General features: G+C 49.1%; 1 protein-coding gene across 1 annotated transcript in view; it reads right to left on the bottom strand.

Annotated features, from left to right (window-relative positions):
* The window catches only part of ANO2 (anoctamin 2), a 341,658-nt gene that overhangs the window by 271,122 nt on the left and 47,804 nt on the right, over positions 1-22,732 (bottom strand). The gene's annotated exons all lie outside the window — the stretch shown is intronic.

The raw sequence follows: 22,732 nt of genomic DNA, 5'->3' as shown, positions 1-22,732 counted from the left end.
ATTGTCCCAGACAACCTGGGCTGCCTCTGGGATTTTGATGCGAAAGGTAAAGCTCCACCTTGTTGAACCCCTGTGGTTTTAGAGGCTCTATGAGCTGCAGTCCAGCCGTATATTAAACGATGAAAATTGTCTCCCAACATGGGAGGGGCCTTCAGCCCCTCCAGCAAAGCAAGGTGCTTCTCCATTCTGCTCAAATGGAACCAGTTTCAAAGGAAAATAAAAGCTGGAATGCAGTTGCACTGGTGCTAACATCTAGTCATCATGTTTCTTTCATGCCATGCGACATTGTTACCTTCTCATAAAAAGAGCACACCGAGCTGATGTGAAATATTAGCTGGTGTGACTGGCTACGTCTGCTGGGAAAAAAAAAAAAAAAAACATGAAAATCCCTCGGCAGAACCATCACCAAATGCAGAAGCTCTTTTTAACTAACCTAGGAATAGAAAGTTGAAGGTTAACATCAGATCAGATCAGATCAGATCAGTCGCTCAGTCGTGTCCGACTCTTTGCGACCCCACGAATCGCAGCACGCCAGGCCTCCCTGTCCATCACCAACTCCCGGAGTCCACTCAGACTCACATCCATTGAGTCAGTGATGCCATCCAGCCATCTCATCCTCTGTCGTCCCCTTCTCCTCCTGCCCTCAATCCCTCCCAGCATCAGAGTCTTTTCCAATGAATCAACTCTTCACATGAGGTGGCCAAAGGACTGGAGTTTCAGCTTTAGCATCATTCCTTCCAAAGAAATCCCAGGGCTGATCTCCTTCAGAATGGACTGGTTGGATCTCCTTGCAGTCCAAGGGACTCTCAAGAGTCTTCTCCAACACCACAGTTCAAAAGCATCAATTCTTTGGTGCTCAGCCTTCTTCACAGTCCAACTCTCACATCCATACATGACCACAGGAAAAACCATAGCCTTGACTAGACGAACCTTTGTTGGCAAAGTAATGTCTCTGCTTTTTCATATGCTATCTAGGTTGGTCATAACTTTCCTTCCAAGGAGTAAGTGTCTTTTAATTTCATGGCTGCAGTCACTATCTGCAGTGATTTTGGAGCCCAGAAAAATAAAGTCTGACACTGTTTCCACTGTTTCCCCATCTATTTCCCATGAAGTGGTGGGACCAGATGCCATGATCTTCATTTTCTGAATGTTGAGCTTTAAGCCAACTTTTTCACTCTCCACTTTCACTTTCATCAAGAGGCTTTTGAGTTCCTCTTCACTTTCTGCCATAAGGGTCGTGTCATCTGCATGTCTGAGGTTATTGATATTTCTCCCGGCAGTCTTGATTCCAGCTTGTGTTTCTTCCAGTCCAGCATTTCTCATGATGTACTCTGCATATAAGTTAAATAAACAGGGTGACAATATACAGCCTTGACGAACTCCTTTTCCTATTTGGAACCAGTCTGTTGTTCCATGTCCAGTTCTAACTGTTGCTTCCTGACCTGCATACAAATTTCTCAAGAGGCAGGTCAGGTGGTCTGGTATTCCCATCTCTTTCAGAATTTTCCACAGTTTATTGTGATCCACACAGTCAAAGCTTTTGTCATAGTCAATAAAGCAGAAATGGATGTTTTTCTGGAACTCTCTTGCTTTTTCTATGATCCAGCAGATGTTGGCAATTTGATCTCTGGTTCCTCTGCCTTTTCTAAAACAAGCTTGAACAAGGTTAACATAGATTGAGCTAAAAAAAAAAAAAGTTCCCTGTTCTCCAGGTCCAGCTGACTTCCATTCTGCCCTGGATTTGGATTCCTTTAGGGCAGGAATCCCCAACCTCCTTGGTACCAGGGACCAGTTTCATGGAAGAAAAATTTTCCACAGACCAGGTTAGGGGAGCAGGGGTGGTTCCAGGATGATTCAAGTGGATCACATTTATTGTGTGCTTTATTTTTACTATTATTACATCAGCTCCACCTCAGATCATCAGGCTTTCAGCATAGGTGTGCATGCGTGCTAAGTCACTTTAGCCATGTCTGACTCTGCGACCCCATGGACTATAGCCCACCAGGCTCCTCTGTTCATGGGATTCTCCATGCGAGAATACTGGAGAGAGTTGCCATGCCCTCCCCCAGGGCATCTTCCCAACCCAGAGGTCAAACCTGTGTCTCATAAGTCTCCTGCATTGGCAGGCAGGGTCTTAATCACTAGAGCCACCTGGGAAGCCCCCTTCAGCATAGGATGGGAATAGAAAGAGCTTGGGCTTTGGATTCAAGTAGATTAGGACCTGGATCCTGGATTTTACAGCTGTAGGGCACTGGGCAAGTCACTTAGGCAAGACAGCCACAGTTTCTTCACGTGAACAAGGAAGATGAGAAGCTGCAGAGCCACTAAGAGGAACTGAGGTACCAAATGCGGGATTCCTGCAGTGAGGTCTGAATGTGGACCATTCATGAGGTGTCAGCCATAGAGAAGACTGAAGATTCACTCTTTCCAATCAAGATGACAGCTTTTTTACTGCAGGGACAGGGTCTGACACTTCATTTGTGCCCCCAAGCACCTGGCACAGGCTGGACACAGAACAAGTCCTCCCAGAGTTCTTGCAAATGATAGAATAGACTGGTGGCTCAGATGGGAAAGAATCTGCCTGCAATGCAAGTTCGATCCCTGGGTCAGGAAGATCCCCTGGAGGAGGGCATGGCAATCCACTCCAGTGTTTTGCCTGGAGAATCCCATGGAGAGAGGAACCTGGCGGGCTGTAGTCCACTGGGTCACAAAGAGTCAGACACGACTGAAGTGACTTTTACGCACTCCTATTGGATTAAAATCCTGGTTTGCTAACTGCCTTGAAGTTTTTGTGTGTTCAGTCACTCAGACATGTCTGACTCTTTGCAGTTCATGGGCTCTAGCCCACCAGGCTCGTCTGTCCATGTAATTTTCCAGCAAAATACTGGAGTGGATTGCCATCTTCTACTCGGAGGAATCTTCCCAACCCAGGGGTTGAACCCACATCTCTTGCATCTCCTGCACTGGCAGATGGATTCTTTACCACTAGCACCGCATGGGAAGCCTGCTCAAAGTTTCTTTTGTCTATAGGATTTTCAAAACATCCCATGGACCTACGGGAATCTGCTGGTTCAAAGTATTATTCATCTCCAGAATCTGAGGACATGATCAGAAAGCATTACTTTGTGAAGCCAACCTGAAATTTAACATTAAAGTGTAAGAAATTAGGCATCAGAGCATATAATCCATCCCTAGAAGAGATTTCATAAATAACTCATCACGGTGACTGGAGGGGCTCCCAAATGTCACCAGGCAACTAAAATTCAAGTTCATGTAAAATAAGCTGTAACATATACTTTGGTTCTGGTCATCAGAAAAAGGAGAACCAACTCACAAAAGTTTCTCTAGGAAAGACAAACGCATCCATCTTGGGGATGCACCTATCCCTGGGGTAACAAATGTGAAATACAGGGCAGGGCACGAACCTCCCTCCAGCTCAGCTGAAAGGTCTCATAACACCATGCAGCTCCTTTCACTTCGACTCCATTCAAAAAAAAAAAAAAAAAACACTAAAAATTCTGTCTCTCCAGTTCTTGGGTTTCAACAGGAAGCACCCAAGAAAAGGCTGTCAGTGCTCTGGTCAGAGGAAATGGACAGTCCTCAGCTGTCGCCTGACTCTTGGCTCTTTCAGGCTCTCAGTGTGTATTGTCAGCTGGTTTTCTTCACCTCTAAGTAAACCCACAGAAGCCTGAGTACACAGGAGACAAAGTCAGGTCCCCGTCTTGAACCTGTGCCTTCACTCATCTGCCAGCCTCTCCCTTCCTCCCTGTTCTTGAAAGAAGATGTGATACATATGTACAATGGAATACTACTCAGCCATCAAAAAGAGTGAAAGCGTGACACTTGCAGCAACATGGATGGACCTAGAGAGGGTCACACGGAGTAAAGTCAGTCAGAGAAGCAGAAATACCACACAACATCCCTTATATGTGGAGTCTAAAAAGAAAAGATACAAATGAACTTACAAAACACAAAGAGACTCACAGACTTAGAAAACAAACTTATGGGGAGGGGGAAGGGATAGTTAGAGACTTTGGGAAGGTCATGTCCACACTGCTACATGTAAAATGGATAACTAACAAAGACTGTGTGGATCACAATAAACTGTGGAAAATTCTGAAAGAGATGGGAATACCAGACCACCTGATCTGCCTCTTGAGAAATTTGTATGCAGGTCAGGAAGCAACAGTTAGAACTGGACATGGAACAACAGACTGGTTCCAAAGAGGAAAAGGAGTTCGTCAAGGCTGTATACTGTCACCCTGTTTATTTAACTTATATGCAGAGTACATCATGAGAAATGCTGGACTGGAAGAAACACAAGCTGGAATCAAGATTGCCAGGAGAAATATCAATAACCTCAGATATGCAGATGACACGACCCTTATGGCAGAAAGTGAAGAGGAACTCAAAAGCCTCTTGATGAAAGTGAAAGTGGAGAGTGAAAAAGTTGGCTTAAAGCTCAACATTCAGAAAACGAAGATCATGGCATCTGGTCCCATCACTTCATGGGAAATAGATGGGGAAACAGTGTCAGATTTTATTTTTCTGGGCTCCAAAATCACTGCAGATGGTGACTGCAGCCATGAAATTAAAAGACACTTACTCCTTGGAAGGAAAGTTATGACCAACCTAGATAGCATATGAAAAAGCAGAGACATTACTTTGCCAACAAAGGTTCGTCTAGTCAAGGCTATGGTTTTTCCTGTGGTCATGTATGGATGTGAGAGTTGGACTGTGAAGAAGGCTGAGTGCCAAAGAATTGATGCTTTTGAACTGTGGTGTTGGAGAAGACTCTTGAGAGTCCCTTGGACTGCAAGGAGATCCAACCAGTTCATTCTGAAGGAGATCAGCCCTGGGATTGTTTTGGAAGGAATGATGCTAAAGCTGAAACTCCAGTACTTTGGCCACCTCGTGCGAAGAGTTGACTCACTGGAAAAGACTCTGATGCTGGAAGGAATTGAGGGCAGGAGGAGAAGGGGACGACAGAGGATGAGATGGCTGGATGGCATCAGTGACTCGATGGACGTGAGTCTGAGTGAACTCCGGGAGCTGGTGATGGACAGGGAGGCCTAGCATGCTGCGATTCATGGGGTCGCAAAGAGTCGGACATGACTGAGCGACTGATCTGATCTGATCTGATTGTATAGCACATGGAACTCTGCTCAGTGTTATCTGCCAGCCTGGATGGGAGATGGGTTTGGGGAGGAATGAATACATCTATGGACAGTGATTGCAGCTATGAAATTAAAAGACACTTGCTCCTTGGAATAACAGCTATGACAAACCTAAATAGCATATTAAAAAGCAAAGACATCACTTTCCCGACAAAAGTTCGTATAATCAAAGCTATGTTTTTTCCAGTAGTCATGTACAGATGTGACAGTTGGACCATAAAGAAGGGTAGGCACCAAAGATTTGATGCCTTCAAATTGTGATGCTAAAGAAGACTCTTGAGACTCCCTTGAACTGCAAGGAGATCAAACCAGTCAATCCTAAAGGAAATCAGTCCTGAATATTCATAGGAAGGACTGATGCTGAAACTGAAGCTCCAATACTTTGGCCCCCTGATGTGAAGAGCCAACTCATTGGAAAACACCCTGATGCTGGGAAAGACTGAGGGTAGGAGAAGGGGGTGACAGAGGATGAGGTGGTTGGATGGCATCATTGACTCAGTGGACATGAACTTGAGCAAACTCTGGGAGGCAGTGAAGGACAGGGAAGTCTGGCATGCTGCAGTCCATGGGGTCGCAAAGAGTCGGACAGGACTGAGTGGCTGAACAACATATGTATGGCTGAGTCCCTTCACTGGTCACCTGAAACTACCTCAACATTGTTAACTGGCTATACCCCAATACAAGATAAAAAGCTTAAAGTTAAAAAAAATTAAGTACATCCAACAGTGAGCAGACCTGATCACACATGCTCTGTCTGGTAGCCCTGGTATCGTTCAAGTTTCCACCTGACCAGGAGCCCTTACACAGGCCTCTCAGGAGGGCATCTCTGTTCCTCTCAGCAGCCCCAGGTCCTCACTGCATCCACAGGTCACCAATCCCACCCCTAGAGGTCTACTGCATCAGCATGAGTGTCTCCTGATGCCCACAAAACACAGTTGAACTGGACTGGAGCTGGAGGTTCCTGGAACCTCTGTGCCTTATAGGATTGTAAGGGTATTGCAACATTAAGAAAAAGAATAAAAGATGTTCTGATGAATAAAGGAAGTCTTGGGTCTCTCTACTTGCCAGCCATCAGACACATGCTATTCAAACCCCTGTACGGATGGCTCAAAGCAGGGCCAACTGACGGCCATGGTGCATTTCAGAAGAGAGAACTGACTTGGCCCAGGGACTCTGGAGTTTGGAGAGCCCTCCAGCAATGCTTTACATCTTTCTCAAGTAGTAAATGAAGACCCAGAGCCCAGGAGGCTGAGTTGCTGGGTTATGGACATACAGCTAGCTAGTAGCTGGGCCAGGAATGGAAACCGGGTCTCCCGGATCATGGTCCATCCCCCGGTGCTTGTGACAGCAGCACATACCCGAGGGCTCTGAACCCATCCAGGGCAGTCCAGGGTCCCTCTCCCTTCATGAGAGATTAGGTAGATAGGGAACGGGGGCTGGGATGGGGGAAATCGCGCCCCAAGCCACCTCTCTCTGGAGCTCCAGCCACCTCTCAAAACCCTCGTTAGGGACCGGAGGTCACGCACTCCTGGTGAGGTTATCCATATTGTTTATGTCTCATTGTTGTTTTCCAAAGATTGCATGTGGCTGCACCAGACCATGTCTTCCCTCTGGAGAGACAAGAGTGAATGGGAGGCAGTCCCAGCCAAATGCTGGAAACCGATACTCCACAAGCCTCCTTCCCCTGCAGCCTGGCCAAGCCACCTCGACGCTAACCCCAGACGCCTGCGTGTGCTCTGGGCCCAGCCCTGCTGTGAGAACACCAGCTGCAGTGCATCGAGGCCCCAGATCGAGGCTGCCAGGGTGGGCGGTGGGGAGACGATAGAGAGGGACCAAGGCGGGCAGACACCTCCCAGATGTCCCCAGCCCAGGTCACCTCAGATCTATGAGGACCGAGGAGGGGTGAGACAACCGCCCTGCCAGGGTCTCCCATGTTCTCAGATCACCAAGGCTGATGTCCACGCAGCTGGAAAAGTAACACCAGGCGGCCTGAGACTGTGGCCAGTGCAGCCATCATTGCAGAATAAGGAGAAGGGTGGGGTGCATGTAGAGCTGAGAGCAGGGAATGCCTCATGCCCCCTGGAGGAACACCTGGTCTACCCATGTCATTATTAAGGACCAAAGTCTTAACTTCCTGCAGGAACTTCCAACCCATGGTCTGGGGACAGGCTCCACCTGGGTCTCCCGAAGACACAGTGGCTTGGAATTAAGCTCAGGGAAGAACTTCCTGACTGGCAGAGGAAAGGTGAAACCCTGTTTTCCTGGGAGGCCCGGGATGATTCTCCTCTCTAACCTTCTCCTCCCCGGGCCAAGGGGAGGATGTGTGCATGATCGACAAAGATGGAGGGCAGGACCAATTGCCCATGAACACTGTCCCAGGGACCACCCCCCCAAAACAGCAGCAGATGACTGCTTTCATGAGAAAGGCTGCCCTTAGTCCCCAAGCAAAGACTGGGAACAGTCCAGCCAGGGTCCTATGGAGATGGAAACCCAGCCACTCTTTTCATAATTTTGTCAAAACAAAGAGCCATCACCAAAAGTTCCCAGGAGTGGGAGGCGGCCTTGCGTGCTCAGTGGACCCCTTGCGTCAGCTACCAGAATGGACAGGCGCCCAGAAGAGATGATCTCTGGACCTGGCCACATAGGATTTAACCTGTGCACTGGGACCACTGTGCTCCAGAGAGAAGCCACCTAGGAAACCTCTGTTCAAGCCCAGGTGAAGAGGAATTGGGGAGGGGAGAACCCAGCAAAAATTAAGTAGTCAGATCCTCTTTTACACCAAGGGCCAAGAAAGCCAGTTCCCCATCTAATCCTTTAGCTGCAGGGTCCCCCAGGGCAACCCAGCACCCCGGAAGGACTGGGAGCAAATGAGGTGTCAGCAACAGAGTGGGATTAAGTGTTCCCTGGGCTTCTGTCCATCTCAAAAACCCACAGAAGCAGTGGGGGAAATCGTCACCACTGTCATGGTCATGGAAAGGTCATGTGTACTAGGGTGTGAAGACTTACTGGGTCTTGGGCCCCACCTCTGTCACTTCCCATCTGCATCATTTTGGGCTTTGTTTTTTGTTTTAAAGATTTTTTTTTTTTTGATGTGGCTCATTTTTTTAAGTTTTTATTGAATTTGTTACAATAAGGCTTCTGTTTTATGCTTGGGTTTGGGGGCTGGGAGCCATCTTAGGGGAATCTTAGACCCCCAACTAGGGATCAAACCTGTATCTCCTATGTTGGAAGGAGCAGTCTTAACCATGAGACTGCCAGGGAAGTCCCTGCCACACCATTTTCAGCAAGTCACCAAAGCTCTTAAAACTCAGAGGCACTATTAAAATAATTGTGGTGGTGGTTTAGCCGCTAAGTCATGTCCAACTCTTGAGACCCTATGGACTATAGCCCACCAGGCTCCTCTGTTCATGGGATTTCCCAGGCAAGATTATTGGAGTGGGTTGTCATTTCCTTCTGCAGGGGATCTTCCCAACCTACGGATAGAACTCAGGTCTCCTGCATTTCAGGCAGATTCTTTACCAACTGAGCCACCAGGGAAGCCCATTAAAATAATTGTAATGATTAATAATAATACCACCTGGAGGGCAGAAGGAAGGACTCTACAAGGGACTCATTGAATCTTCTGCGAGTGGTGGATACACTCATTATCTTAATTATGATGGTGGCTTCATGAGTTTGTACATATGCCCAAACTCAACAGATTAGATCATTTTAAATATGTACAGTTTATTATAATCAATTATACCTCAATAAGGCTAGAAAAAAGATATTCAAAAATGTAAAATAATGCCATACTTTCTTACAATTTTTTTGCTTTCAAAAATATTATTTTTCATTAAGATATGTTATCTATAACATGTTATTTATGTTTAATAAAAATGTTATTTATTTAAAATATGTTATATATTGTTGTTGTTGTTTAGTCACTAAGTCATGTCCGACCCTTTGTGACCCCATGGACTGTAGCCCACCAGGCTCTGTCCATGGGATTTCCCAGGCAAGAATACTGGAATGAGTTGCCATTTCCATCTCCACGGGATCTTCGATCCCTTTTCGACCCAGGGATCAGACCCAAGTCTTCCTGAATTGCAGGTGGATTCTTTACCGCTGAGCCACCAGGGGAGCCCTATATCTGGTTAGTTTTTAATTAATAAATAGGCATTGGGCTTCCCAGGTGGCTCAGGGATAAAGAATCTACCTGCCAATGCAGGATATGCAAGAGATGAGGGTTTGATCCCTGGGTCCAAAAAGAAATGGCGACCCAGTCCAGTATTCTTGTCTGGGAAAGCCCACAGACAGAGGCGCCTGGCAAGCTCCAGCCCATGGGGTCACAGGGTCGGGAACGACTGAGCACATACACACAAAATATTCAAAAGCTAGCACTGATTCCGTGATCTCTCAGAATCAAATGAGATTATATGCAGGAAAGTGTTTTGCAAACTCCAAAGTATGGATTAATATAAAAGGATTTTTAAAGAGAAAGTTCAGGGGTAGTCATTGCCAGATCTCTGCTCTGGGACTCGAAGTGCAGAGCATCTCCTGCCCCTTGACCTCCATGGGATGCTCCCACGCTTCTCGGATCCCACTTGAGAGAAATCATATCTGAGCCCACCCACCATGGCAATAGTTCCTGGCTTACCTGAACACCCCCAAGTGAAGTTAAAGGAGAGTTTTTCCCTGGGAGCTTAGAATGTGGGAATAACCGAACAGAATCCAGGAGTCAGAGACCAAATTTCTACCCAAGAAGAGGATAAAACTCCAAACGCCCAGAAGATGTTGGCAGAAAGGAGAGGGCCTCTCCCAAAACCAGGCTCCCGACACAGAGACCCAGCCCCAAACAGAGGGGAAAAGGTCATGGATAAACCAGAGGAAAATACTGCCCTTTCTGATTCGTCACAGAACAATTCTGGATAGTCGACAATCCCCAAGTGAAATCAGATGTTGCAGACGCCAGCTCTCAACAACCCCTCACCCCACCAGGATACTGAGAGCATGTCAAGGCCCAGAGAAATGGAAGGCAGCTGCCGGGCAGGGGGCTGGGTGGCTGATACTGATAGATACCTTGATCAAGGATGGTTGACAGGTCCTGACTGGGCTGGGACAGTTCCAGGTTATTTCTTCTGCCCCACTGTTCTATCCAGTGAGACATCTTAGTTAGTATTACCCAAAAAGTCCCAGATTGGCCAATGAATCATAGAGTCGCCCTACGCATCACCAAGTTCAACAGCCATCATACCTTTGGGCAGGAAAACCCAGTATCTCCTTCCTGAACTGCATGTGATAAATGTCCCATGCAGAGACAAGCATTTCCGGGCATTTAAAAGTCCATCATGTTACCTCTAAAAGTACCCATCTATCTCATTATTCCTCCTAACTCAAAACTTATGTCATTTCTTGATTTAGATGCTTGTCTTCCCTCCTCGGGACACTTCTATAAAACCTTCAGACCATCAGTCATCAACTCCCCCTGTCTCCCCTCCAAAAGATGTGGCCTTGCTGTGTCTGAGCAGTGACTCACCCCTCCCTGAAGGAACAGCTCCACTGTTTCCTACGATTCAATCACCCCAGCATATTTCAATTCAACAAGTATTTATTAGGCAACAACCGTGTGATCAGCAATGTGCTAAGAGCTAAGGGCACACAGAAGAAATATAAACTGTCATACGGCTTCCAGTCTCCTTGGAAACCAGATAAATGATATCTAACACATGAGACAAATGAATAACATCAAGACTGGGGTGATTAATGCCCAAATGGACAGCACAACTAATGAATGCTCATTTGTTGGCCGTCTCCCCTTTCACTCATCAATAATTGCCAGGTTTTAAGCCCAGAGAAATATGCCTCCTGGTTCTCAGCTTTATATTTGACTCCAACACCAATTCCAAAATCACCCCCCAATCACAGCTATCAGTTCTGGAATATGCTTGTAATGCAATGGGAACTGATTAAGATATGAGGAAATATTGGCTAGGGTTTCAGGACAAAGCGGCTTTCTCTTTCTGCCAGAACCCTGGGGAGAACAGTGGCCATCAGGGGAAGGCCTGGGTCAGCCAAGGGACCCCTGAGTAGGCAGAGGATGGAATGGATTCTGCAAAAGGTTGAGCAGAAAGGTAAAGAAATAGGGGGTCCTTGGGGACATTCTGTGAGTTGCTGGATCAATCCTCAACAGACCTACTTTCTGATTACATGAGATTATAAATTTCCTTTGTTTTGTTTTTTAAAGCAGTTGAGTTGGGTTTTCCGTTAACAGAACCAAGAGTTCTCAATGATGTAAGAAACCAGTGGAAGAGCTGACTCTGGGCAAAGGAGGCCCTGGAGGACAAGGAACTGACTTCAAATATCATGACAGGATTTATACATGCAAAACGGTGTGGGTGGCATTAGTGAAGCTGTGGAGCCAAGGGCTGGGATGTGGCCACACCATCCACTATGCTGCCGTTGCCCACGAACCTCACAACAGCGACCTTGATGGGTCAGCCCGGTGCATTCCCCTGGATTCATTACATCTTCAACAAGATAAACAATAACAAGTCCTCCATCAGGGAACCCCAAGAGAATGCCTCCCTCCTTCTCCTTCTCAGTGGAGCTGGGAACCGCTTCCTATTTTCCAGCGAGACTGGAAGCGCAGCAGACAGGCAGTGACTGTCCACCTGCTCTGGGGCTGGGTCTAGGCCACAGTCCACAGAATGAAGGAGAAGCCTCCCAGGTGTGGCTGTGACCTCCTCTAGGCGAGAGGAGGCAGGCTTCTTGAAGGCATACTTCTGACCCTTCTAGGAATCATTAGCCCTACGTAACAGAGGTCTTACACAGGGAGGCAGGCTTTGCACAAGTACAAAGAAGCTGTATAATCTTCTACAACTTAGTCACAAGCTTTCTTCAGCCAAAGAATGATTTCTTCCAACCAAACATTGCATGGGGCTGCCCACATTGACCTCTGGAAGCCAGAGCTCCACCTGCTCACCCCGATTTGGCCCTGAAATGTTCTCTGCGTCTCTGCTCTACAAACCACAGGAGTTGTACCACCCCCTTCAGAAATGGGTGGGAGCTTTCCTGTCACAATGACTGAGGAGCATTGCTAGCTACCATTTAGTGAATGAAGGGAAAGGATGTCAGACATGCCTCAAGGGCCTTGGAAGTCCCACCCAAGGGGGAAAAAAAAAAATGATCCTTCCTGAAACATGGTGGCTCAGAAGGTAAAGTGTCTGCCTGCAATGCAGGAGACCTGGGTTCGATTCCTGGATCGGGAAGATCCCCTGGAGAAGGAAATGGCAACCCACTCCAGTACTCTTGCCTGGAAAATTCCATGGACAAAGGAGCTGGTAGGCTACAGTTCATGGGATCACAGAGTCAGACACGACTGAGCAACTTCACTCACTCACTCCTGAAACATAAAATACTCCATTAAGAATCACTGCCCTAGGGCTCAGAGAGACTTCGAAATCAATGTGCTACCCACAAATCTTCAGACTTGACCTAAAAGCTGGAGTTAACAATGATGACACCATCCCACCTCCCCAACTCCACCCCCATCCCACCAGACTCAGCCTTGAGAGATATTCAGGTAGAGTTTACAGAAGTTGGTTTATGAGTACAATGTGCTCAGTCACTCAGTTGTGTCTGACTCTTTGCAGCCCCATGGACTATAGCTGGCCAGGCTCCTCCGTCCATGAGATTCTCCAGGCAAGAAAACTGGAGTGGGTTGCTATTTCCTTCTCCAGGGGATCTTCCCAACCCAGGGATCAAACCTGCGTCTCTTGCATCTCCTGCATTGGCAGGCAGATTCTTTACCACTAGGGCCACCCGGGAGGCCCTGGTTTATGAGTAAAGGCTATTAAATTAACTAAAACCTAGATCTTGGCCTGACAGAGATGCACTGATCAGGGACACTCAGAAAAAGTGAGAAAAAGGAACAGAGAAGTTGATCATTCTGTGGACTTCCAAAAATATCCAGAATTAACTCATCTGCCAAGGGGACCATGAAAATAATCCATCAGCCCAGAGTGGTTGGGAGGCCAGGGGATGAAGCAGATGGGGTACCTGAGAGCTGAGGGCATTAAAGGAAAAGCTCAGAGAGGCTCAGGTTCAGCCCTTGGCTCTGCCATTGACTTCCTGTGTGACCACAGAGACGCAAGGCGGTCTCTCCGAGACTCAGTTTCCTTTTTGGTAAAATAGAAAAATAATAACCCAGAAGCAGCAGTACCAGTGAGCCCACAGAGTACTAGTGAAGATCAGCAAGAAGAGAAAGGCCCTGCACACAGTGCCTGGCGTGGGACAAGCAGGTGCTCGAGACCAATAATAACTGGATTCTGCAGGCGGAGTCGCCCGGCCAGAGGAATTTGAATCGGGGGTTTGTGCAATCCGGCTTCCAGCTTCCTCCCTTCTTTCCCAGAAAAACCTGGCTCCCGGGGCATTTTTTTTCTCTATATGAGGCAAGAGCCCTGTTTGGAACATGTCCCATCTACGCAGCCAAAACAGGCTTTTCCACGGTGCGTCTCTGCACACACACCTCGAGGAACTGGCCCTGCCAGAGGCCCCTCCCCACGGCCCCAGGTCTGGAAGAAAAGGGTCATCAACCACACTAATTAAATCTGCAGATGATAACCAACCGGGTGGTGCTGTGAACAGGACCAGAGAGGATGAGGAAATAAACGAGGAGGGACCTGGGGAGTTTAGGAAATATGGGACAGGAAATAACAAGATGAGAGTCGATGCTGAAGAATGCAAGCGTCGCTAACTGGGGGGAATAATCAGAAACATAGACTCTGGCGGTAGTGGAGGGAGGGGGAGGCTGGGAAAAGGCTGAGGAGATGAAGTCTTGTGGGGGATGACAGGTGGCAAGTGGGAGAGTGGGGAACAAGAGGGGAGCTGCAGCAAGCCGGGCTCCAAGCCTGGATGTGAGAGCTGACACGGTGTGTGCGACTGCAGCAGACCCAGACCCAGGGCCCAGGTGGCAGGGCTGAGCCAAGCAGCCCTCTCCAAGGTGGGCCTCTATCCACACCTCCTCCAAGAAGCCCACCCAGACTGCCCACTTGTCACTCATCTGTGACAAGCAGTCCCATGTTTGATTGGTGGGCATCTTTCCACATCTGACTCCCATATTGACACCAAGCTCTCAGCTCCCAGGGGCAATGCCCCAGCTCCCAAGTTCACTACTATGCCTAGGGGAGGTTTTCAACAGAAAGGAGAGTGACACCATCTTCAACAACACGAGAAAGAGCAGGATTTCTGTCTGCAGGTCCTTGTGGGTCAAGGTCACGTCTGAGGCTTTTCCGTCATCTCTACACCCTCAATGCTGGTGTGATGCTCAGGGCACGGTGCCCCTGAGCCAATGCAGATCTGTTTAACCCGTTTTCAGGCAGAACACAAACCCCAGGGTAGGTGCAAGAGGATGAAGGATGTGTCTGTGGAACACGATGTGTATGACAAGGACTCTTCTGATGTCACCATGATGCAGAGATCCAGGATGCTCCAGGGGCCTCCCTGAGGCGCCCGCCCACTCTCAGATGAAGACCTATAACCAATAACCACAGTCCGTAATAATCAGGAGAAGAAGGTCTAGCACTTTCCCTGCAGAGAAACCTCATGGCCACTAGGATCACCCCCAAGTCAGGCTTCCATGGAGAAGGGCAGGAGCCCCTTTAAACCCAACAACTCTTAAGAACATGTTCTTATCACACAAGTGTCCTGTTAAGGAGGAAGGAAGCTAATACCAAGCATCAGCTTGAAGCTCAGTCCCCTTTGGCATCAGGAGCAACAGGAGGGAAAGTAAATGCTAACCATTCTGGAGAAACTCCCTGGAGAGGCCAGGATAGAGGGATTTTTCAAGTGCCTTTTACACAAAGCAGGTTTTTTCTCTTGCAGTGCAGGAGACCTGGGTTCAATCCAGGGCTTGGGAAGATTCTCTGGAGGAGGGAATGGCAACCCATTCCAATAATCTTGCCTGGAAACTCCAATGGACAGAGGAACCTGGCGGGCTACAGTCCATTGGGTCAGAGAGTCGGACACGACTGAGTGACTAACACTTTCACTTTCACTTTTTTCCGGCATCCGCACCACCCACTAGGGCTGACGGGACCAACAGAGGAATGGCAGAAACCCGCCGTGGGAGGGGCAAGACCCCAGGCCGCCTACAGTCCCAGCCCACCAGGAGCCCCTGGCTGGCTGGAAAGCCCAGGACAGCCCACTTAGAATCCTTCCCAGACCTTGCACACAGGACGTGTCCAGGAAGCTTCATGAATGTTTCCAAGGCCAGAGAAATCTGGAGAGGGTGCATCCTCTCAGCTCCTTTATATCCACCCTACAACCCAGAATATCAGAGAAGCAGCCCAGAAACTAGTCCCGAGATATCCTATAACCAAGTCCAGGTAAGTAAGATAACAGGAAAATGTGTTTTCAATCCTCCTCCTCCGGGTGGCCAGCCGTTTCCGAGAGCTCTCCACGGGCTCCTTCACACATCTCTGGCCTTGCTCCAGAGGGTCCGTGCCCTCTTAGACTCAGGTCCCCTCACCCGGGGACTTCCAAGTGACAAGTCTGTCTATGACGAGGCCGCCCTTCTGAGGCACTGGAGGCCGATGAAGGTCTGATTCCACCAGCTGAACTGAGATGAGGCTTTGAAGACTTAACCCCACCAGTGACTCACAAGAGACCTCGGCCCAGGGGGGCCGATGGGGGGACATGGGAGGGCCCTAGGGCGTTTCTCAAGAGGCTCAAATCGCACCACTTGGGCGGTGGCTGCACAACTCTGTACGTACAGTCCAGACCACGGGGCTCCACACTTGGGAAGGATGGGCTTGACACTGCAAGGACTCTCTCTCAGTTTTCCGAGAACCACACTACCCAAACCTCCATTTCTGCCCAGGAAGAGGGCCGTCCCTGCCAGGACTCTGGACAAGCTTCCTAAATAGTCTTGATCTCAGGAAAAGGACGTGGCCCTGGTCCCAGGAGGAGGCTGCTATAATGGAAAAACACAAAAGAACAAACAAACAAACAAAAAATACCGGGCTCCAGAATCTGACAGCTCCGTCAGGTTTTTATGATCTTATAAAACCTTTTATGATCTTATATGACATTGTTTGGTGGTTATTTCACCTCCCTGAGTGCTGATCCATGGAATGGAGGACAGGCTGCCCTTCAGGGGTGAGGAGGCGTGGGGACACGGTCCACGGCACCCCCATGGCAGGTGCCTGTCACGTGTTCCCTTCTGTGACAAGATACTGTTTGCACTGGAGCCTTTTTCATTTCAATGTTTGGTGACCTGGGCCGGACACTGAGGTTCCTACAAGTGACTTATTTCCATGCTGCTGCTGCTGCTGCTGCTAAGTCACTTCAGTCACGTCCGACTCTGTGTGACCCCATAGACAGCAGCCCCGTCCCTGGGATTCTCCAGGCAAGAACACTGGAGTGGGTTGCCATTTCCTTCTCCAATGCATGAAAGTGAAAAGTAAAAGTGAAGTCGCTCAGTCGTGTCCGACTCTTAGAGACCCCATGGACTGCAGCCCACGAGGCTCCTCCGCCCATGGGAATTTCCATGCTACAGTAGATAAATGAGGCCAATGCCTCTGTGTGTGTGTGCTCAGTCGTGTCCAGCTCTTTGCCACCCTATGGACCGTAGCCCGCCGGGCTCCTCTGTCCATGGGATCCTCCAGGCAAGGATACTGGAGTGGGTTGCCATTTCCTCCTCCAGGGGATCTTCCTGACCCAGGGATCGAACCCACATCTCCTGTATCTCCTGCATTGGCAGGCGGACTCTTTACCAGTGATTGACCTGGGAAGCTCAAATGAGGCTAATAACTGGCTTTCCAGCCAGCCAGGGGTAAAAGGGAAGGGTGAGGACTTGGGGGAGGCCCTGAAAGGTCAGAACTGGGTAACTGTGCCCGGAAGTGCCTGACACAGCCTTCTTTCTTCCTCGCCCTCAGGATATCTATTGTCCTTGGCTCTTGACTCTGGCCTCCGGCTCTCCTGCTGGACCCACTAAGCCTCTGACTCCAGACAGCACTGGGGCCACCGTGCAGATGGCAAACACTGTCTGTCACTTGCTGGTCTCCGTGGACCAATACCGTCCACCTCGCTCCGCACCGAATGCCCCCTGCATTCCCTCCCCATCCCCATGCTCACCATCCCACCTCTCTGGGGTATTCAGGCCAGAGCCAGCCCAGCACCTGGGGGAGCCAGGGAGCCCCTGGAAGGATGAAATGGGGGAGGAGCATGTCCCGTGGACTGGGGAGGGGCTGGGCTGGAGCATCCTTGCCAGCTGTTCTTCTGGCCTTTCCGTCAATACAACGGGACAAACGAGGTGTTTCTGTCCATCACTGAAGATGCATGGCATCCCAAATGACTCCTCCTCAAGCTGACAGGGGTGCGTGGGAGACAAAGAAGCTCCTTGCTCAGGGCTGGTGGAGCGTTTTGGAAGAAAGCGCTGCAGGTGGCCAGAGCGTGTGTGACAAATCGCACCAGGCGCGGCGAAGCCAACCAGGGCTCATGGACAGCTTCGCAACCTTGCAACACCATCTGTTACCATAGAGCCATGACACTGCCTGACCCCCCGCCCCAGCCAAGGAAAAGGGGTGGGGTGAGGCCTCAGTGCTCAGGGCTTTCCCACGTCCATGGGGTCCCCAGTACAAACAAGGAGGGACTCACAGAGAGGAACCAGGTATAGACTGGGAGACCTACAAGACAATAGGAAATCAAGGTGGTGCTGGTAGTAAAGAACCTGCCTGCAAATGTAGGAGACTAAGAGACCCAGGTTTGATCCCTGGGTCGGAAAGATCCCCTAGAGAAGGAAATGGCAACCCACTCCAGTATTCTTGCCTGGAGAAACCTATGGACAGAGGAGACTGGCAGGCTACAGTCCATGGGGTTGCAAAGAGTCAGACACAACTGAAGCAACTTAGCACACACTCATGAGACACTAGGAAAAAAGACCGGGAGTTTATGAGCTGCAGAAGATTTAAAAGAAGGGGGCTGTCAGAGAGAAGCCATGCTATCCAGTCCTTCCCCCTAAGAGCCAGGACACAGGGTCAGGATCCAGGGCTCAGCCCACCCCCAGGAGGAGGGCAGAGGACGCCCACCTGAGCTGCCACCACCACCTGGAGGAGCTCAGAGACCTGGCCTCCCTCCCCTCACTTCACTAATTCTCCAGGCAAGAGTACTGGAGTGGGTTGTCATTCCCTCCTCCAGGGGATCTTCCCGACCCAGGGATCGAAGCCGTGTCTCCTGCATCTCCTGCTTTGTAAACAGTAGGTGTTCAATAGATGTGTCCTTTAGTGCTCTGACCTCAGGGCACATTTCACATCTCCTGACCTAGGAAGACTGTCACTAGGACAGACCACAAGACAACAAGAGGCAGGCGGGCCCCCACGGGAGGGTGGCCCCAGGCTGAAACCCAGACACACAAGTTCACACCGAATCAGCCAGAGAACACAGGGGAGTTGAAATGACCCGCCAGCCGAGCCCTGCTCTTGGAAGGAGCTCCATTCTGCTACATCAAAGGGCACATCTCCTGATCAAAAGTTTGGACCAAACCCTTCACCTCCTGGACCCATTCCTCCATCCCCTCCCACGCCAGCTATCCCCGCCTGACAGCCCTCCGGGGACTGGGATGGACCACAGAGGGCAGCCGTCCGCGGGCGCCGAGACCCTTTCATCTGAACCTGCTGCAGACGCCCCGTCTCGACCCCAGTGCATCCCGATGCTGCCAGTAAGACAGCATCCAGACACACTGGGCCACAGGGCCTGCTACTCCCCTGAGATTATGTGAGATGATCCCCATCCTAAAGGGGATCAGAGCACAGAGAGGCTCAAACTCACTGCATTGAGAGGCACAACCAGGCCTGAGGTTTTGGCATGACTCGGCCACCATGAGAAGCCCGTGGGACCTTGGCCATGTCTAGAATGACAGAGAGGAAATTTTCTCTCTTCTCTGTTCTCATGGATGCATTTCAAGGTGACTGACAAATTAAAGCCCAATCAGAGGAGAGAAACAAGAAAAAGAAAAGACCTCGAGGCCACATGGGATGGGAAATGCAAGATGGTGTTTGACTGAAGGGAAGCCCAGGGCCGAGGGTGGTGGGGGTGTGAGGCTTCATGGCATCTGGCGTGGGCAGAGTCAGGACTGACAAAGGTCTATCTAGTCAAAGCTATGGTTCTTCTAATAGTCATGTACGGATCTAACAGTTGGACCATAAAGAAGGCTGAGTGCCGAAGAATTGGTGCTTCTGAACTGTGGTGCCAGGGAAGACTCTTGAGAGTCCCCTGGACTGCAAGAAGATCAAACCAGTCACTCCTAAAGGAAATCAACCCTGAATATTCATTACAAGGACTAGGTCTAAATCTGAAGCTCCAATACTTTGGCTGCCTGATGTGAAGAACCGATTCACTGGAAAAGACCCTGATGCTGGGAAAAAATGAGGGCAGAAGGAAAGAGGGGAAACAGAGGATGAAATGGTTGGATGGCATCATCGACTTAATGGACATGAGTTTGAGCAAACTCTGGGATGTGGTGAAGGACAGGGAAGCCTGGCATGCGCAGTTCATGGGGTCACAAAGAGTCAGACACAGCTTAGTGACCGAACAAGAACAACAACAACAAATATTCTTTTTTTTCCAGTCATGCATGCAGATCTTAGCTCCCAGTCCAGGGACTGAACCTGTGCCCCCTGCAGTGGAAGCACAGAGTCTTAATCCCTGGACTTCCAGGGAAGTCACTAATTTTATTGGTTGCAGAACTAATCAGTTACGATGAGATCATATTGATTACAGTGGGCCCTAAACCCAATGACTGGTGTCCTTATAGCAAGAGGAAAGGATACACAGAGAAGAAGCATGTGAAGACAGAGGCAAAGGTTGGAGTGATGTGGCCAAGAGCCAAGAAGCAGCACAGCCTGGCATCATCAGAAGCCAAGAGAGAGCCTCCAGGAATTATTAATACCGCCCGGGCCGACACCTGGATTTTGGACTCTGGCCTCCAGAACTGTGAGAGAATACATCTCTTGTTTTCAGCCAGCAAGCTCGAGGTAATTATTTTATGGCAGCCTTAGAAAACAAATCCAATTTTCATTTTCTAATACATTTACTCTATGTTTCTAATAATGAAACCTTATGAGATGAGTAATGTGGAGAAACAGAGTAATATGTTAAGTGCATGCAATACAAAGTTCAAATGCTTTTGAACTGTGTTGTTGGAGAGGACTCTTGAGAGTCCCTTGGACTGCAAGGAGATCCAACCAGTCCATCCTAAAGGAAATCAGTCCTGGGTGTTCATTGGAAGGACTGATGCTGAAGCTGAAACTCCAATACTTTGGCCACCTGATGTGAAGAACTTACTCAATGGAAAAGACCCTGATGCTGGGAAAGATTGAAGGCAGGAGGAGAAGGGGACGGCAGAGGATGAGATGGTTGGATGGCATCACCGACTCAATGGACATGAGTTTGAGCTAGCTCTGGGAGTTGGTGAAGGACAGGGAAGCCTGGCGTGCTACAGTCCATGGGATTGCAAAGAGTCAGACACGACTGAACTGAACTGAATACAAAGTAAAACTGCTTGGGTTCAAATCCCCAGCCAACCATTCACCATGTGCATGACCATGGACTAGTTATTCAACTTTCTTCTGCCTCAGTGTTCCCTTCTACAGAATGATGAAACTGTTAACCTCAGAGTGCTATAAGGACTCAGTGCACCAACACATACGAAGCACCAACAGCAGAGTCCGTACCAGCAGAGTCTGTATGCACTCTAAAATTTAACCACTACTGTCAGCTAAAGCAGACTGGAGAGCTTGGGTTTTGTCATTTATTACCATCACTATTATAGTAGTGGACGGTGACTGTGTCTGTCTATGAAGTATAAGGGCTTCCCTGGTGGCTCAGCGGTAAAGAATCCGCCGGCCGATGCAGGAGCCGCTAGTTCGATCCCTGGATCAGGAAGATGCCCTGAAGAGGAAAATGGCTACCCACTCCAGTACTCTTGCCTGGAGAATCCCATGGACAGAGGAGCCTGGAGGGCTACAGTTTGTAGGGTAGCAAAAGAGTCAGACATGACTGAGTAACGACAACAACAACGTGAAGTATAAGGCACTGTGGTAGCCAGATGATGTGTGAGGCATTTCTGCTCTAATCTTTACAATAAGGGAAGTAGAATAATCCTTTTTAGATGAATAAACTGATGCTCAGAAAGACTGAGTGCCTCATTCAGGATCACACAATAAGCAGTGGCGTGGTCTAGGCTTCCACTTGGGTCTATGATCCGCTGTGCTTTTCTGTAATGCCACGCTGCCCCCTCTAGGGCAGGGACCAGCTCTGCTCCCCACTGTCTTACCAGCCCAAGCACAAGAGCGACTCAAATATGTGATGAGCTATTAATTCCCTAGACTCCCCAGGTGGCTTAGTGGTAAAGAATCCAGCTGCAATGCAGGAGAGCCAGGTTCAATCCCTGGGTGGGGAAGATCCCCTGGAGAAGGGAATGGCAACCCACTCCAGGATTTTTGCCTGGAGAATCCCATGGGCACTACAGTCCATGGGGTCGCAAAAGAGTTGGACACGACTGAGCAATAACTCTTTCACTTCACTCTTTCACTTCTTTCACTTAATTCCCTAACTATAAATGCCCTGGATATCAACATTACCGACTTTCTCTTATGCTCAGTCCACACAACACAGATAACAAATACCCAAGACAAACAAAGCTAGACGGTGATCCTTAAATGAGCCCACAGATTTACAGGGGCATCACATTACATTTCCTCGCTGATTTTCGCAGCATCCTATGTGGACACGTACACTTGTGGAGGGCCTGCAAGAAGACATCAGTGTTTCCTCATCCTCCCCCGTTGGAAACACGTGGTCTGTTGTCCTTCAGTCACTAAGTCATGTCTGACTCTTAGGTACCCCATGGACTGCAGCATGCCAGGCTCCTCCGTCCTTCACTATCTCCCAGAGTTTGCTCAAACTCATGTCTATTGTGTCAACGATGCTATCTAACCATCTCATCTTCTGCTGCCCCCTTCTCCTCCTGCCTTCATTCTTTGCCAGCATCTTTCCCAATGAGTCGTCTCTTCGCATCAGGTGGCAAAGTACTGGAGCTCCACCTTTGACACGACCCAATATTAAATCTGTCTGCATGCCCTGCTCCCAGGGAGGAGGATGCGGGACAGAAGGGTAGAAGGAGCACCAGGTCAGAGCCAAGTATCCAAGCAAAGCTGAGTCTATTATTCATCACTGTTTCTTCAAATAATCAGACCATCAGATGGAGCTGCAGGCAGATCAGTAAGAGATGACTGCACCCAAACAGAGCTAATTTCAGAACTCCTCATGTTTTCTAGTGGATTTCTCATGTGATAAGATAGAAGAGAAGGTCTAAGCTAACAAGTGATGAGGATCTGTAGCTCAGATACAGAGCAGAAGAGGAGAACTTATCTGAGGGGCTTTGGAGGCAGGAGCAGCTCCTAAGTACTTTCCAGGTCGAGACTGTGGAGCACAAGGGTTACAGGGACAGAAGACCCCACCTCTGCCCCACTCCAGGAGCCCACTGTCTAGTGGGAACACAGACATGAAAGCAA

This window comes from Bos taurus, chromosome 5 (genome assembly GCF_002263795.3).
Source record: "Bos taurus isolate L1 Dominette 01449 registration number 42190680 breed Hereford chromosome 5, ARS-UCD2.0, whole genome shotgun sequence".
Classification (NCBI taxonomy): Eukaryota; Metazoa; Chordata; class Mammalia; order Artiodactyla; family Bovidae; genus Bos; species Bos taurus.
The sequence above is the reverse complement of the archived record's forward strand: the minus strand, read 5'-3'. Positions and strand labels throughout refer to the sequence as shown.